Source organism: Thamnophis sirtalis, unplaced genomic scaffold, assembly GCF_051295495.1.
Source record: "Thamnophis sirtalis isolate CommonGarterSnake01/CBP01778 unplaced genomic scaffold, rThaSir2_p1.2 scaffold_7, whole genome shotgun sequence".
NCBI classification, from domain to species: Eukaryota; Metazoa; Chordata; class Lepidosauria; order Squamata; family Natricidae; genus Thamnophis; species Thamnophis sirtalis.
Genome location: NW_028261387.1, coordinates 51,417,039 through 51,435,346, shown reverse-complemented (window position 1 = coordinate 51,435,346; position 18,308 = coordinate 51,417,039). Strand labels below are relative to the sequence as shown.

Below are 18,308 nucleotides of genomic sequence, written 5' to 3'. Positions count from 1 at the left end.
TCACCCCTCCCATCCCTACCCCAGGTTAATTTTTACTTGTGTGCCTCACCTCACCGTCTGCACCCTGGGGTGGGTGGGGTCTTAATTAGGGCTTAATTTGGGGGATAGGGCTTAATATTGGGCACATGTGTAAAAATTAAGCTATGGCTTACTTTTGGGGTAGGTCGTATTTTCAGGAAACCAGTAATTTTAAAGATAAATAAACAGATTTTAAAAACAAACATGAAAGTATTTATTTAAATTATTTCAGTTTTCATGGCTGCTCCTCATAGATTTGTGGATGGCTAAATACCAAAATCACAATTTAAATTCCCTCCCCCCCTCACACACAGGCACACAGAGAGAATGAATGAGGTAGAGAGAGAGAATGAATGAGAGAGAGTCTTCTTAAAGGCAATCTGGACCCGGATGAGCAGTCTGGGCTTCTAAAAATAAACAGTGTGAGACCCACAAAACATCTCTTGGGAAAAACATATCACTGGAGCATCATTACACCATTGCTGAGATAAAGCATGAGTTGGAGGGAAGGGTAAAAAAAGATTTCTTAAATATCAGAGTCTAGTAGAATGATTAACATGTTAGAGGAAGATTGGTAACTCAGGTTCAAGTCCACTCTGAACCATGGAAGCTCATTGTCTGACTTTAGGCCAATCTCACATTTCCAATTTTTCACATAATCATTTATATAAAGAAAAATCAGGAGGGACTGCTTTGTATGCCATTATGAGCCCCTGGAGAAAAGATAGCACATGAATCAAATAAATAATAGATAACACATGTGTAAAAAACTAAGACAGGGGTGAGCTTGGGAATGGCCCATCTCCATCCAGCTATACCTGGGATATCTAGGGCTTAGATTAAAAGATAAAAATATTTTGGAGTGGGAATGCAAGGCACACCTGACATCATCTCCTGAAAGAAGCTGCACCTTTCCTTCAGCTTGCATGGTAACCACACAGACTCAGGAAGATGCCCATTTGGGCTAAGGAGGTGCTCTCAGAGTGTGGGTGCCTCCTCTGAAGCATCTTGGCACATCTGGTCTGTAGTTCCTTAAACTCAAATGGGTATTTCTTGGAATCCTGCACCTCTCATGCAAACCCAGTAACAGAAACTCTTTTTTTCCAAAAGACACCAATAAGTGTAGTATGTCTAAGATGAGGATCATTTTGTCTTCTTATCTGAAGTGCTACATATCCCTAACACAGAGTATGTGTATACATATACATACCAGTGGTGGGTTCCAGGTAGTATGGCCCGGTACAGCCGTATTGGTAGTAGCCAGGAGAAGCGGCCATGTACCGTTACGATGGCTCATTTGACCCACCCGCCCAGCCATGTTCCATGGCCATTTATAACGTGACTGGCCCATTGCATAGCATTTGGCGCCTGCGTGACCTCCGCCAAACAGCTGGGTGTCATAGGGTGGTGATGCCCGGCTCCGTGTTCAGTGTACCAGCTCCGGCAGGGTCCGGAACCTATCACTAACACACACACACACACACAAACACAAACACACACACACAGAGTGGTACTTCGATACTCATTGTTAATAGGTTCCAGGAGACACAATAAATATCAAAAACAATGCGTACCAAACGATCTTTTCCCATAAGGAATAATTTAGTAAGTCAATGAGTTTCAAAACAGTTGAGTACCAAGTTACCTCTGTGTGTGTGTGTGTGTGTGTGTGTGTGTGTGTGTGTGTGTGTGTTGGTGGCAAGTCAACATGAAATATCTTCCATTTGTACCCCTCTTCCCTTGTGTTTTTTTTTCCTGCCACAGAAAATCCATTATGGACAAAAAAGAGTGGCTGGCTTTGCATTTTGTACTGAATTATGGTTTACTGAGAAAGCCATCATTTGCTGGATACAGAACCGGATTGTGTTTTAAAGAGCCGAGGTGGCGCAGTGGGTAGAGTGCAGTACTGCAGGCCACTTCAGCTGACTGCTAGATCAGCAGTTCAGCGGTTCAAATCTCACCGGCTCAGGGTTGACTCAGCCTTCCATCCTTCCGAGGTGGGTAAAATGAGGACCCGGATTGTTGTTGGGGGCAATATGCTGACTCTGTAAACCGCTTAGAGAGGGCTGAAAGCCCTATGAAGCGGTATATAAAAATCTGCTATTGCTATTGCTATTTAAAGGGGATTGGGTTACCAATATGTAGATGAAACTTGCTGCTGTCCCTGTCCCTGGCATTAAGCTGTGACATGTTGAACAGATGTGTAGTTGTGATAATGGACTGGAAGAGAGCCATAAATAGAGGTTAAGCCTCAATAAGATGGAAGCAGTTCATGAGATTGTTGCAATGTATTTCATGCGGCTGGTACAGAATAGCAAGACTGATTGGCGTACCCATAAGAGATCATATAAATGGATCAGCTGCTTCTATGCTACTGGTTGGATCTCAGTGCAGTGCAACTGGGAGAGGTATCATACATTCTACACAGGATGCTTGTGGCATCCTGACTTTGAAATCCCTCTTCCCAGAGCTTTGCTTTTTCAACATCTGATGAAAATCAGACCTTTTGCTTAGCATTTGGATCTCAACAGCCACAGGCTAGCTGTGATGTATTATTGCTTATGAAAATGTGTCCCTATCATCACTTATTTTATTCATTCAAGCTATGATGTACTTTGATTGTTCTTGTATTTTTTATGTGCCTGATAAACTGCCATTTATCTTGACATCCTTAGGGTAATAAGTGGGCTATGAATATTTAACAATTGATTAATAGCTGTGTTCTCATAATACTGCAGCAATATAGTAGCCTTGTGTGTGCCTGACTTAATACACCTGTTTTATTTCTTGTTGTTTTTTGACTGATCGAAACCAGTAGATGTAATAATAAAGTAGCAGACTTTGTGGATGCAAATCATCAGAAGGGATCCTTGATTCTAACATGCTGGTTGGGCCAGCCAATTTATTTTTCATTCCAATTCAGGGGTGGCCTCCACCTCTGAAGAAGAATTAAATACATTTTCCAATTAATGTGAACCACATTTTTCTCTACGTGAAAATGATTATTATAATAACCTGTTTCACAGACAAGATATGCAATAAAGCACTTTACTTGCCTACAGAAAAGCAATTTAATAATTACCTTCTTCTTTCATCTGGGATTCTAAGATTCATCACCCTTCTTTCTGGGTGTCAAAATAGCAAAGCAAAGGCTCTTATAAATCTTTTGTAACCAGTTCAAAAAGGAATATAGGTATTCAAATCTCAAAATAAGCAAAAAGCAAATAGTGAGAGTTAATATGGGGCAGATTGCTTGGAATGACGTTGCTACTTTTTGCATTTTGTACATTCACATATATCTGTAAGGAAGCAATGGCCATGTACTCTTTAAGAGTAGACCACACGTGTGACCTGCCTGAATGTAGTTCCTATATTGCCATGAGTAGTCCACTCATATTGCCTTGCCTATTTTAAACAAATATAAAATGGACTCTACAAGCAACTGTGGTGCCAACTCAATTTGTTGCTTGGCAGTATTGTTTGTATCTGTTCTCAGACCTTTGAAACCTGACATTAGCTTTGTCTACATTGCAGGTTGTTATTCCAGATTTGGGGAGTAGATAAGCTACACATTAAAAACAAACAAAAAGGAAAGATTCTGCCAAATGTGTTTAGCTTTTGTACCATGCCAAATGCTTGGGAGGTTGAGCCAAACTCTGTACTGTATAAAATATCAAGTCTTCCCCTCAATTGGGAGTGTTTTGTTTAAAGATGAGACGAAAGAGGGAATTACAATACAATACAATAGCAGAGTTGGAAGGGACCTTGGAGGTCTTCGAGTCCAACCCCCTGCCTAGGCAGGAAACCCTATACCATTTCAGACAAATGGCTATCCAACATCTTAAAGACTTGCAGTGTTGGGGCATTCACAACTGCTGGAGGCAAGCTGTTCCACTGATTAATTGTTCTAACTGTCAGGAAATTTCTCCTCAGTTCTAAGTTGCTTCTCTCCTTGATTAGTTTCCACCCATTGCTTCTTGTTCTACGCTCAGGTGCCTTGGAGAATAGTTTGACTCCCTCTTCTTTGTGGAAACCCCACAAAGGGTTAGCCGAAGCATTTTTCTCTTAGAGGAAGTAAGAGAGAATCCTCCTAAAACTGGCAGGAGGAAATGTTGGAGGTGTCCTTGGCCGCCTCCTGAGTCCACATTCCAATCTGGAAATATTTTTGTATATTTAACCCAGATCTAATCTCATTCTGTCAACAGTGGCCCAACAGGTGTGGTGATCATGCTGCAATTATTACAGTAAGGTAACAAATTCAGTGTAAGATGGCAGAAATTCTTCAGGGAGCCAGTAATTTATAGTCCTGGCCTCATGATGTGAAAACATTAATTTAATCCCACTGCTCTCATTTTGATTTGATTGTAAATTCCAAACTGTGTTGCATGTATTGCAATGTGGGATAATTTCTTTAACAATGGCTCAATCAGTAGACAACAGTGGCTGGTTCATAGAGCTCACTAACCCTCAGATCACATTATGGAATAACATGATCCATGACCCCAGTGTCAGTCTAGCGTGATTACAGAGCTAGCTAGTACTTCACACTAAATCAAAAATGCTTTGGTTTTAGTGTCATATAAAGTAGGCCTAGGAATGTAATCAGGTTGTTAGGAATTAATTCTCCTCAAATTCCATAGATTTTTTCTCAATTTCCTTAGGATGATACTTCAAATACCCATGCATTGGGTTTAAATTGTAGGCTTAATTGATTTGTGACAGGGTTAGCATATGGACTTTGTAGTTTAGCCAGCACTGAGTTTAAAAGCGGGTACAAGGGGTGTTTACTACAAATACATTGGGGTTAACTTCATTCTTGTTTATCTTTATATGCCAATTGAAGGTTGATTTGTCAGGGTGCCAGGCTTCCAGGAATTCTCTAGGATTTTTGGACTTGGTTTGGCCTAGGATACTTACAGTTTCCCAGTTGAAACTACCATTAAGTCTGTTCATGAAATTAAGGTGTTTTTCATGAATACCAATTAGCAATCAGAAGACTTGATGAATACCATTCAAAAGAGACAATCAAAAGGCCAAAAAGAAAACAAAAATGCCAAAACACCACCTCATTAGAAATCAACACCCAGATGAGCAGAGATTAACACCAAGATTAACACTAGACCAACAATCATGAAGCAAATAATATACTAGTCAAAGACCTGCCAATTTAGACAAACAAGCTAATACTAAGCAACAGCCCAATCAAGGAACCACCAAGACTACTCCCATCAGCACTGAAGCCATTAATGTACTGTATAAAATGGAGTAAACTTCCCTCCCTTCTAGCACTGATGTTACCTTGTTTGGTAATGAGACATCTGGAAAAAAAAACCAACCAATCTCAGATAGCACCATGGATCCCAATTCTGAGCTACAAATATCTCTTCTATCAAAAATTTTAAAACTATAACAAGTTTAGATTTTGTCAGGTTATTGCCTTGTGATAAACTTTACTGTAGTTCGTTAGCCATTGCAGTTTGTTCAAGTAATGATTAAAACAGTAATTTAGCAAAGTATGCTAGAACTTAAAACAACCTATATCTGCTAGATTTTCTACATAGCTAACAAAAGCTTTGAATGCCTTTGGCTCTGAATCAAATGGCTTCTTATTTTTAAAAAATGCCCCACTGCTTCTAACAGAAAATGTATCAAGATTTTTACTCCATAAAATTAAACTCTGGAGATTTCTTCCCAGGTTAGCTACTTTAATTTCCATTTCACCATGGAAGACTTGCAGCCTGCAGCAAGAACACTTCCAAAAAGTTTTCAGATGAATTAATTGGCCTTTTACAATAGTTGGATTGTTTCGGTGACTTTAGACCCATGGAGGAAACAAGTTTGCTGTTTGGCTGAAAATAAATGTCAAAATAATTTTAGCAATATGTTCTCTGAAAACCAGACCTATTTCAAATGGTACCAGGCTTTCTCAATCTGAATAGCTTGTAAACATCTATCCAGAACAACAGGGGCAGCTACGCTTTGTTTCACATGCTGTGTGTAGCGTGGATGATTTTTGATTTGCAATGACAGAATAGGGAGAAAGAATATACAGTCAAGAGCCAGTTTGATGCAGTTGCTAAGGCATCAACTTAAAAACCCGAAACTGTGAGTTCTTGTCCTGCCTTTGGCACAAAGTTAGCTGGGTGACCTTGGGCCAGTCACCTTCCCTCAGCCCTAGGAAGGAGACAATGGCAAACCACTTCTGAAAAACCTTACTAAAAACAACAACATCAACAGGGACTTGTTCACACAGTTTCCAAGAACTGGGCAGGATTGAACAAAAGTAGAAGACAAAAACAGGGAGAGGTAATATATTGTAACACTTCTGTATTGGTAATAACTAGGAAAGCTGAGATAAGAAGACTCGATTCAGATTCTGATCAACTAGGATGATTATTTGAATAAATCCTCATTTAGACTTAAAACACAAATAGAATTGCATATTTGTGATTAATGTGGCGGGGGGGCATGATGCCTCAGCAGTTAAAGATGCTAAGTTTGTCAGCTGGAAAGCTGACAGTCCAGCTTCGAGACCTAAGCGCCATGCAACTGGGTAAGCTTCTGTTACTTGTCCCAGTTCCTATCCACTTAGTAGTTAGTCTCTCTGCTGTAATCTTGGCACCCAAAATGCCAATGCAGAAACTTGGGCTATAGCATTACATTGAATATATATATAGGAAAAGAGATGTATTTCTACATGTATAAAGAACTTGCTATTGTGAATTGCACTGTTTCTGATGACTCACCGCCAAGTTTATGTTTGCATAGGATTTTCTCCTAGGTCCCAAGAGAAACAAGTGTAAAGGCCTGGCCCACACAGTGCAATCAGCACAGAGGATGCAAGCATGTCAGAGGAAACTGTTCAAAATTTCATATAGATTTGACTATTATTGCTCTTTCTAGGTAATATACTTTCTTCCAATACCCAGTGGTGAAATATTGCATATTTGGATTGGCATAAATGATTCGTAGCTAGGATAAACATTCTCAAAACTGGATATGAAGATCTTTATTTGTTGTTGTTAGTTGCGAAGTCGTTTCCGACCCATTGTGACCCCATGGACAATGTTCCTCCAGGCCTTCCTGTTCTCTACCATCCTCTGGAGTCCATTTACGCTCAGGCCTACTGCTTCAGTGAATCCATCCAGCTACCTCATTCTCTGTCGAAATAAAGCCTCCAGATTTGCTGTTGCTGGTAGACATAATATGAAGTGGATGTAATAGGAACAGCAGAGTACATTTTTACCAATGCAGCATTCTGGGAACAGGAATATGGAATCACAGATGTAAGGTCTCCTGCTTGGGCAGGGGGTTGGACTAGATGACCTGCAAGGTCCCTTCCAACTCTGTTAATCTGTTAATATTAATCTGTTAATTCAGAATTGCTCTGTGCTGCCAGAGGTTAGACCCTTCACTACCACTAGCTTGAATTTAAAAAAAAGCTTTTCTTTGATTAGCTCAGTGAGATATTGTAGGTGGAGAGAGGTGTTAGTTGAATAGGAGGAAGAGTTCAATAAGCACCTTTTCCATCTAACACATTTTGTTAAAAGGCATAAGCTTTTGTGAGCCAAACCTGATATCATCAGATGAGTCTTATGCCTTTTAGTAAAATGTATTATTTAAAAAGGTGCTACCAGACATCTTTTGTTTTTGTTTTTTTGACTTTCAGTTAGATGGAAAGTCTGGCAAATTGGTGTCTATCACTCCCTATGCAGAATCTTCTTGCTGGTATGATATATCAGGAACTTACTGTTTCCAGAAATCAGAAAGGTTTAGATCCATGATAGCAAACCTATGGCACATGTACTATAGGTGGCATGCAGAGCCCTCTCTGCTGGCAAGTGTGCCATCGCCCTAGTGCAGCTCTCTATGGCTTTTCTTTCGTGAGCTTCTGTTTCCCTGCAAACAATGAAATAAAAAGATCTTACCTCTTGCCATGCTGCCAGTGTTGAGATGCCCTGCCTCCCGCCAGCTAGCTGATCTTTGGGTCTCTGCTGTGCATGCGTGCATGTCCACAAATGCACATGTTCGCACATGTCTGCATATGTGCATGTCCACACATGCATGCATTTGCGTGCACACTCATACACGTTTCAGTTTGGGCATGCGCACCCGCAGTTTGGGCACTTGGTCTCTAAAAGGTTTGCCATCACTGGTTTAGATGATGATGATAATGATGACACCAATATACTAAATGGTGTGTTTATATCATATGTGGATTGCATCTTAATCATGCAGATGTATGTTACCATAGTCCTCAGTTTACGACCATTGGTTTAACAATAGTTCAAAGTTATAGTGTCCTTGGAAAAAATGTTTCAATATATCTAGTTAGGGCCATTGCATCCTTCCTACATTCACACGTGATCACAGTTCAGGTGCTTGGCAACTGGGGAGCATTTATGAGCAGTTGCAGCATCCTGCAATCACGTGATACAATTTATGACCATTTTTGCCACTATCTGACAAAAAAACCCACCCATTGGAGATGATGGATTCACTTAATGACCTCATGATTCACTTGATGACTGTACAATGTCCTTAACAACTTCTGTAAAAATTGTCATAAAATTGGATCCAACTTTATTTAGAACTATAACTTGCAAAATAAATTCCAGCCCCAATTATGGCCTTATGTTGAAGACTGCCTGCATTTAGGACATCATGTTGCAAACATCTTTTTCTTTAAAAATTATGTTAGATCCTTCTGCAGAAATTTTGGGATTAATAGATATTAATAGAATATTCGTGACAAAAAGACATTAGTGCCATCCAATTCCTTTCTGTGGATCTCAGGCAGTTATATCCTCCACAAAGACATGAAATCAGGGCTGCTTGAGTAACAATATATTTTGGTTTAATTTAGTACATTAATTATATGGCATCAAATTAATGTCAACTCTTAGCAGCCACATAGATACATTTTCTCCATGATGTTCTCTCCCTAACCTGGTCTTTCAGGTCTCCCAATTGTGTACTCATCACCATTGTAAGTTAGTCCATCCTCTTCCTAGGCTGCCTCTTCATAGTCCAAAGTGTCAGAGGGAATATCATTGCTTGGACTATTCTGATCTTTGTAGGTATACACCCATGTGGTATCTAAATATCCTTTATAAGGCCTTCATGGCTGTTCTACCAAGTGCTTGTCTGTGGTATGTTTCTTGACTGCTTGTTCCTCTACAATTAATGGTTCATCCTAAAAGGCAGAACTTATCAGCCACTTCAATATCCTCATTGTCAATTTTAAAGCTGATTGTTTGGTTGTTGTCATTAGAATGGTCTTCTTTACATTTAATTTTAGTTCCACTGTTTCAAGGTGCTCTTTGACTTTTCTTACCACAGCTTACAGATCCCTTTGCATCCCTTTTGTCATCAGCATAGCTCGGGCTATTAATATTTCTTCCTCCAGTTTTAAATCTATGCTCATCTTTCAAGCTAGCTTCTCTTAATATATGTTCAACATACAAGCTGAATAAATAAGGGGAGAATATGCAGCCTTGACTCACTCAATTTAGTTCATGCTATTTTCTTAATAATTAAGGAAGGAATTCAGTTGTCATAGGGCCGTGATGGTGAACCTCTGGCATGCGTGCTAGAGGTGGCATGCAGAGCCCTCTCTGTGGGCACTCGTGCCATTGCCAGCAGATTGTCTGGTTTCCAGTGTGCACATGCACACTGGCCAGCTGGTCTTCGCGGGTGCTAGAGCGCTGGAAAATGGCCTAAAAATGCCCCCCCCCCCAAATGGCCAGAAAACAGCCTGAAAATGGCCAAAAACAGCAAAAAAACCAACAACAAAACAAAACAAAACAAAAAACCAGGCATGCCCGCACTGGCCAACTGGTCTTTGGGCTTCTGGTGCTCCAGCGTGCACTCATGCATGTACATGCACACATGTTCTGGTTTGGGCACTCAGTGCCAAAAAGATTCGCCATCACTGTCCTAGGATAACATCCATGAACAGAAAAAAAAACCATGCGGAAAGAAGAAAGAGGTAAGGAGAGGATGATGGAAAGGAGAGAAAGAGGAGGAAAGAGGGAAGAAAGGGGAAGAGGAAGGCAGGAGTAGGAGAAAGGTATGGGAAGAAGGAAGGGGAAGGTGAGGAGGAAGGAGGAAAGTAGAGAAGGGAGGGAGGGAGAAAGGGAAAGGGAAAGAAAAGGAGGATGGAAGGGAGAGAAAAGGAAGGAGAAAGGGTAGGAAGGGAAAGAGGAAGAGCAGGGGCAAAGGAGAGGTTAGGGAAGAAGGAAGGGGAAGGAGAGGAGGAAGGAAGAAAGTAGAGAAGGGAGAGAGGGTGAAAAGAAAGAGGTAAGGAGAGGAGGATGGAAAGGAGGAGGAGAAAGGGTAGAAAGGGGAAGAGGAAGAGCGGGAGTAGGAGAAAGGTACAGGAAGAAGGAAGGGAAAGGAGAAGAGGAAGGAAGAAAGTAGAGAAGGGAGGGAGGGAGAAAAGAAAGGGAAAATAAGGTGGTGTTACAATAGGAGGAAGGGATGGTAAATAAAGCAACCCAAACAGTACATTATAACCTATTAAATGAAATAATAAATGTATAAGAATGATAAATGTTAAAACACCTGTAACCAAACGACATGCTGTATGTGATGATGGTTTTTTTTTGTCTCTGTGTGTGTTTTTTTATTTTATTATTGTGTGTATGTGTGGTTTATGTAATAAAAAAAAAAAAAAAGAAAAAAACCCCCATGCATCAGATTTCCCTCTCTGAGGCTGGCAAACACAGAGGGGTTCTTGAATCCTCCTCCCCATATATCTGGGTCCACCTGATGGGAAGGGTCAGAAAAGAGAATGTGATAGGGTTTGGATGGATGAAATGTGGAAGGTTACGTTCAAAGTCTTCCACAATACTTCCTTCCCACACTTCCACCTTACAGTTTGTTACAAATAGGATGATGGACTTCCTTGGGTGCTGCTGTTAAGACAATCCAGTAGAACAAACCTATTAATCATCCTATTGCATGTTATTAGTTGTGTAAAAAGGCATCTGTCTGACACTGTTGATTGTTTAAGCTCATGGTAAAGTAATCCAATTACTGTTTATCAAATATGTAATTACAGCTGCAGCACTTATTTGGGAGTGAGGCTTATTAAATACAATAAGACTTGCTTCAGATATTATTATCATGAAAAGAGTTGCACAATAAAGCTACAATCCTCTACGCACAGCTGAAAAATACAGTGAACAATGGGGCTTATTTCTTACAAGGCATGTGCAGCCACAACACAATCAACCTTTTCCTTAAAACAAAATCATGCACAGTTTTTAAAGTATATCACTGAATTAGATAGGGGGTATTTTGCATATCCTCAAAGTTGACAACTGTTTTTGAAATTACAAAAAAACTTACTCATGCTAAAAACTTAAAATTAAAAATGTGTTAAAAAGCTTAAATCATGAGATATCTCTCACTTGCTTGTTCCCCACCTCCTCAATCAATTGGTGAATGAAAAAAAATGGTGAATGAAAATCTTCTTTGTGCTTCCTCTAATGCATCTTGTTTATACATTCTCTAGAATAACAGTCTGACATATTCTGAAATTCTTCAAAGATGGTAAAATGTATTGTTTAATATTAGATTTCTGTCCTTTGCCTGAGCATTCAATAAGCTTTCATCATATGGTTTCTATTAATCAGATAAAATTCCAGGTTTGTATTTGACGGAGCTAACTATTTACTCTTTGTGAATATTATGAAGCATTCTTAGTTTGCAGTAGCACAGCTAGAGGGCTGCCTCCTATTATAATACTAAGGAAACACGGAGGGGTGGTGAGAGAGAGGCGAGTAAATGGGTGTGTATGTATTTATATATAACTGACCCAACCTGCAGTTTCAGATTTCAGATCTAGCTTATCACCCTGCCAGTTCCTTCCAGCCTTTGGATATTCCTCTGCCTCTTTGCTGACGGATCTGCTAGGGTGAAGAAAGGAGCTGTTACAGCTTCTTTTTCTCTTTCCCTCTTCCTTCTTTCTTTTAAGTTCTTCGGTGAAAGTTCCCAACTGTCTTTTTCCAGTCTCCACCTTTGAGTCGCGTCAGTCGTGATAACAGGGATTTAACAACGACAACACAAGATCTTGTACCCAAACTACGGAGGGATGCTGCTCACTTTACTTGAAGGTAAAACTAGATCTTCCAGTTGAGTACTTATGCTAACCTGCTTTCTAGCTTTACAAACATTGTGATAATCATTTCTCTGGATTGAGATACAGGACTGGAAGTTTTAGTGTGCTTCCAATTAATATTTAAAACAGACTTATCCAGGTTGATATAAAGTCTACAAGTTGTGAAGAGCATAAGAATGGAGGAAGACGACTCCAAATATTTTTGTGTAAGATTATGAGAAATTAAATTACAGATGTGTTAAATTTATGATGCATGTGCTGAGACTTGAATCTTAATACACACACACACAAGTGCACCCATTTCGTCTAGAATTTTCAATGTTATCTAGAGATAATATTGTTCCAAAATGGAATTTATGCTTAAGTTAGAAGTTAGTATCTGATTTCAAAGCTACAATTCTGTTTTACTCATGGTATAAATACTATGTGCCTTGAATAATATAAATGTCAGTTTGGTGCAAATTATAAGATTATACCTCATGGTTTTTCAACACCTGGAACTGATTCTATGCATTGCTTGTACAGTAACATGAAATGTGTATGTTGCTCTGTGTAGGTGTAGACAATCCCTATGCAACCCTTAGTTTGAGAGGGAGTGTCCATGATAGAGCTAAAACATCAGACATCAGAAAGAAAGAAAGAAAGAAAGAAAGGAAGGAAGGAAGGAAGGAAGGAAGGAAGGAAGGAAGGAAGGAAGAAAGAGAAAGCAAGAAAGCATAAAATGAGGTTATTTTAAAGGAATGTATGTGCTATTGATTACAGGTGGTCCTCAGGTTACAACAGCAATTGGGACCAGAATTTCTGTTGTCAAGCAACTTGGCTATGTAGTGCAATGTCATGTGATCACTTAGCAATAGCAATCCTAGCAGTCCTGTCATATCCCCAGGACCATGTGAGTCTTTAAATGAGAAGAGACGGGAGTTCCAAGCAAGCAGCCCAACAGTGATGGGCATCAGTGAGAGCTGCAGGCATCGGGGAAAGGGATATTGAAGGCAGGCAGAATGCAGGCAGGTGCATGAGTGCCAGAGGTGCTGCAGACAGGTTCTCCAAAGTTGAGGCAGATACGCAAGTGTTGTAGGAGGCTAGAGGGATTCTGTAAACTGTGCTCCTATGCACAGGAAGGCATTGATGTGGGCAGAACACCACAGGCACGGGAATGCAGGTGGGCAAAAACACAGGGAAAACTGAAGCAACTTTCAACTTCCTGCTGGTTTCCCCACTGACTTTGCTTGTGGGAAGACAACAAGGAATATTGGATATTGTAATCATGTGATTATGATAATGTTGTAAGTTCTTCTTGTTCAGTGCCATTGTAATTTTGAACAGTTGCTGAGAGCTACTAGTTATGTATGCATTTGTCTAATGGCCCTGCTGCCCTCAGGAATAGCAATAGCAATAGCAGTTAGACTTATATACTGCTTCATAGGGCTTTCAGCCCTCTCTAAGCGATTTACAGAGTCAGCATATTGCCCCCAACAACAATCCGGGTCCTCATTTTACCCACCTTGGAAGGATGGAAGGCTGAGTCAACCCTGAGCCGGTGAGATTTGAACAGCCGAACTGCAGAACTGCAGTCAGCTGAAGTAGCCTGCAGTGCTACATTTAACCACTGCGCCACCTCTGCGCCACCTCAGGAAGTTAGAGAATTTTAATTTCAATCAACTCCAAATCTGAGGTGATGGAAGCTGCATGGCATTTTGAGGTGTGGGATACAAATTCTTAATCACTGGCTAGAGAGAATCAGAATGAATTTTGGAAGGAACTTTTTTGGGGGGGGAGAATGAAGCCACTCCAGAACTTAAATGTCAGACTGCTACTGGCACGATCTCTCTCACTCTCCCTCCCTCTCCCTCCCTCTCCCTCTCCCACTCTCCCTCTCCCTCCCTCCCTATATATATATATATATCCCTCTCCATCCCTCTGTCTCTCTTCTTCCCTCCCCCCTCTCCCCCAATGTATCCATATTATCAGCATGTAGAACTTGATAGAATACCAGAGTCTACTTGCAATAGTGCCATGCTGATCAGGAAATAGGTCTCAAAGCTTGTTGCTATGTCCTATAGGTAAAGTTTGGTCTTTGGGAGACAATCTGTTTTATGGTCATATATTGTAGTCATGTAGATATACAAATTTACATTTTAATCTAAATATACTGTTTGTCACCTTTAGGGGAAAAAATTAATGATTGCCTTATTTGATAATACATCACCAGACCAAAGTTTAGTGAAAATGGTTCATTTTTATGGTATCCTTGAGGTTCTCCTATTTAATCACTTGGTTATCTATTATGGTTGCTTATTACATTAAAAAATACTAATTCTATATATGGTCAGCAGTGGTGTTGAATCCAAACTGGGATTCAGCTATGGAATTTAATTGGATTATTGCATCATTCTAGGCCAAATGTGGTTTGTTTGCTTTTGACTTGGTGAATTGTGCAAACCCAGACATTGTGGCTTGTAAACTGCAGTTTATAGTTTAGCATATTGGGCTAGTAATCAGCGGACTTAAATAAAACATGGCTCAGTGAAGCACATGAGTTCAGTACTTCATAGTTTTATTTTTTTGGGGGGGGTGTAAAATTGAAGGTGATGTATTACATATGATCTAAAGAAAGATGGAGAATAAACCTAATACATAAAATATAAAGATGGATAGATTCTGTGGGTGATGCCTTCCAAAATTGATTTGATTCTCTGTGGTCGTCTTCAAATTCTCTGTGTCTTACAATGCTTGCAATTCAATTGGTGATATGTGCATCCATTAAAAATAAATGTTATAATTAGTGATCCAGTTTCAGGTTTTCATTCTCTGAGAGTGAGGGCTCTCCTGCCCTTGTGGTAGTTTATATTTTGGGGAAACACAATAGATGCAATCTAACAAACTGTAAAAACAGGGATCACTTTGTACCTGTTCCTATCACCTGTTTATAAGGGGAAAAAACCTTAAGTAGAATAACCGGAAAGAGCTAGCCCTTCAATATTTCAAAAAATGTATGTACCTTATTTTTCTACAATTCTACACAAATTCTAAAATTCTATTATAATGAATTATTTTTATATAAGGAAAGTCTTCAAACGTTGTCACTTAGAAAGTATTAATGTGGAAGATTTATACAATCTAATCAGCTTGTTGCTGTATGTTCTATGACGAGTAGTGTTGATTTTCAGATAATCATATTTAGTCCCTGAATGTGGCCATGTGTTATATTTAAGACAGTATTTCAGATATCACTGATTCACAATCAGATCTACTTCAAAGTTCAGAAAACTTTGCATAAGAATGGTTGCATCTTTGATTTTCATACTTAAATTCAGTACAAGTTCGCTCTCTCAAGTTTCAGTTGGCATAAAATGGTTGAATATGTGCATGCCAAATCTGATCAGAAATTTCTATAAAATTTTGTATAAATTGATGTACATATTTTAATCACAGTTCCTCAATAGAGGTGGCAAGGGGTTCAGTTTTATGTGAAGTATCCAATTTATGTAAATATAATTTGGAATGCATTTTAATAAGAAGACCGGTTATCTATAAAGACAGCAATTTTGATCCATGAGAAAAATATCTTAAAGCCTCTGATGGATAATACATTGAAGACAATCCAATGCAAGATCCCACAGCATTGGACAATCTTTTGACTTTTCTTCAAACATTTGAACTAGTCCAAAGATAAAAATGATCCTGAGAAATGGTACATGCTTTGTCATTATAACCATATCATACCTTTCCATGCCATTTAATCATACCTCATTGCATTTGTTGTTCTCATACTAATGCAGAATTACTTTATAAGGAGAATGCTATGTGAATTGACAGTTACTGAGAGCCTCTTAAAGATGCAGCTGCAGTGAGACTAAACTACCTTTACACCAGAATGTACTCCTGATTCTGTGGGCTTAATACTTCAAGTAAACTAAGTTGTATTTTTTTTCCAATCTATTGATGAGAGAGCAATGGAATAATGAAAAAAATGAAAATGTCATAAAAGCATGTTCTTTGTTGATGATACTTCCTTGGGGATTATTTTCCTATTGCTATTTTAAGTTTAGAAGTAAACTTACATGAAATAAGCTATGTCTTTGCAGCTAAGGTTTCCAGACTGCTTTTTATAAGTATGTCAACACTCCAGGAATACTCCTCTTTTCCCATTCTAAATAAAAGCTAAAACTTTATTAATTGTGTAAAAGAAAACTGAATAACTCTTAGTTCCTCAACAACCGATAAATATAGTCTTCCAGGATTGGAAGTTTTGGCATGCATTTTCCTTTTTTAGGTTCTTATCTGTCCAGAACACTAAGAAATTAAGTGGAAAATAGATGTTATCTCACAAATCAACATGTACCTATTCTTTTTTCAAAACAACTATTTTTTTTAAAAAAAACATAGAATCACCAGATACCTTGGCATTTGAAAAACTGAAAAGCTGTGTCTCTTCTATAGGACTTTGATTGACATTAATTTATCCAAGCCAAGCAATCCCTCTCGTCTTATTTTAAATAAGTCTGGTTCAATTGCAATCACTTCCTTTGCTTTAATTGAGCTTGCAATTACATCTAATTTCCTTTCTGGAAAATGTTTTTTTCTCTGATATGATTACTGATTTTGTAAGCTTCATTAGGCTCCAGCAGTGCCTTACTTTTACATTCATTGAATATTGAAGAATAAAAGTATTTCAACAGAACCTGTTAATGCTTCACTGCTTGCCTGTCCTGATTGAATCATCAGTTTGCCATTAAAAAGTATCAAAATCCTAGTAGCTAAAAACAACTTCTACAATACTGGCTTCAAAAATTGCATTTTTGTAGGGCGTGCCTATAATATAAACTGTAGGGCTTGGCACCTCTCTAAACTTTTTTTTATTGACTGAGAGTAGATTTGTGGCCGGATGTGATACACTTGTTCTGTAGCATCTGACTAATCCTTTAAGGTTATTTGTAATTTGCAACTTTGATCATAGTGGCAGTCGTCAGTAGAAGTCATTTATTACAATAATCTAGTTTTTTATATTTTATTACTTAGACTAAGTTGCTGGCATTCACTAGAAGAAAGATGCCCATGACTTTTACCCAATTTACCCTAGTTCCTCGTAGGATCCCTGCTCCGGAGCTTGTCGGGTGTGAGTCCTTATTGGTGAAGTTGGACCTTGGGGGTCAAGTGGGCTTCTTGTTAACATACCTACCTCCCAACAGCGTTACAATAGCCCTCCCCTTGCTCCTCGGGTCAGTAGCTGAGCTGGCAGTTGAGTTCCCCAGGCGGGTACTCTGATGGAGCGCAGGAGTTCATGGCTTCCATGACAGCCATGGACTTGACCCAAGTAATTCGGGGCCCGACTCACTCAGCGGGTCACATGCTTGACCTTGTATTCCTCTCAGAGCAATGGAGTTGTGATCTTGGTTTGAGGGGTACTGAGATCTTGCCCCTGTCATGGTCGGACCACTTCCTACTGAGGCTTGACTTTCGGAGGCCAATCCCCCACTGTAGGGAGGAGGAACCGATTAGGTGGTTCCACCCCAGGCGCCTAATGGACCCTTCAGGTTTTCAGACGGCGCTTAGTGTTATACCTGATACTCTCGTCCACAGTCCGGTGGAGACCTTGCTTGCTGCTTGGAATTCAGCGGCGGCAGAGGCTCTAAACCGGATTGCGCCTTTACGACCTCTCCGAGGAAGCAGATCCAGGAGAGCTCCTTGGTTTACTGAGGAACTCCAGGAGATGAAACGCCAAAAGAGATGCCTAGAGCACCGCTGGAGGGCCAGTAAGTCTGAGTCAGACCAAGCACTGATGAGAGCCTATATCAGAGCCTATCTCGTGGCAATACGGGTGTCAAAAAGTGCACATTTTGCCGCTCTGATTGCGTCCGCTGAATCGCGCCCAGCCGCCTTGTTTAGAATAACCCGCTCCCTCTTGAAAGGGAGGGATGCGGGTGGCCCTTTACAAGGTAGAGCTGAGGAGTTTGTTCAGTTTCTAGTGGATAAAGTCCCTCGGATTCGGACAGACCTGGACTCCAATTGCTCAGAGCCAGCTGAGGTACCAGGGAGGATCTTGAGCGGAATTTATGGATTAATTTTCAACTTGTCACGCCTGAGGAAGTGGACAAGGCCACGGGAGCGGTGAGTGCTTCCACTTGTGTACTGGACCTGTGCCCCTCCTGGCTGGTCACGA

At 39.9% G+C, this 18,308-nt stretch overlaps 1 protein-coding gene across 13 annotated transcripts in view; it reads left to right on the top strand.

Annotated features, from left to right (window-relative positions):
* The window catches only part of PLEKHA6 (pleckstrin homology domain containing A6), a 190,421-nt gene that overhangs the window by 46,794 nt on the left and 125,319 nt on the right, over positions 1-18,308 (top strand). For 3 of the 13 annotated variants that reach the window (XM_087720018.1, XM_087720010.1, XM_087720009.1), the window contains exon 1: positions 11,687-12,140. The exons of 1 other annotated variant lie outside the window; for it this stretch is intronic. The gene's annotated coding sequence lies outside the window, so the exon portion shown is untranslated. Of the gene's footprint in view, positions 1-11,685; positions 12,141-18,308 lie in introns of those variants that run through there. 9 more of the 13 variants (XM_087720012.1, XM_014076259.2, XM_087720016.1 and 6 more) reach the window with 7 other exon arrangements.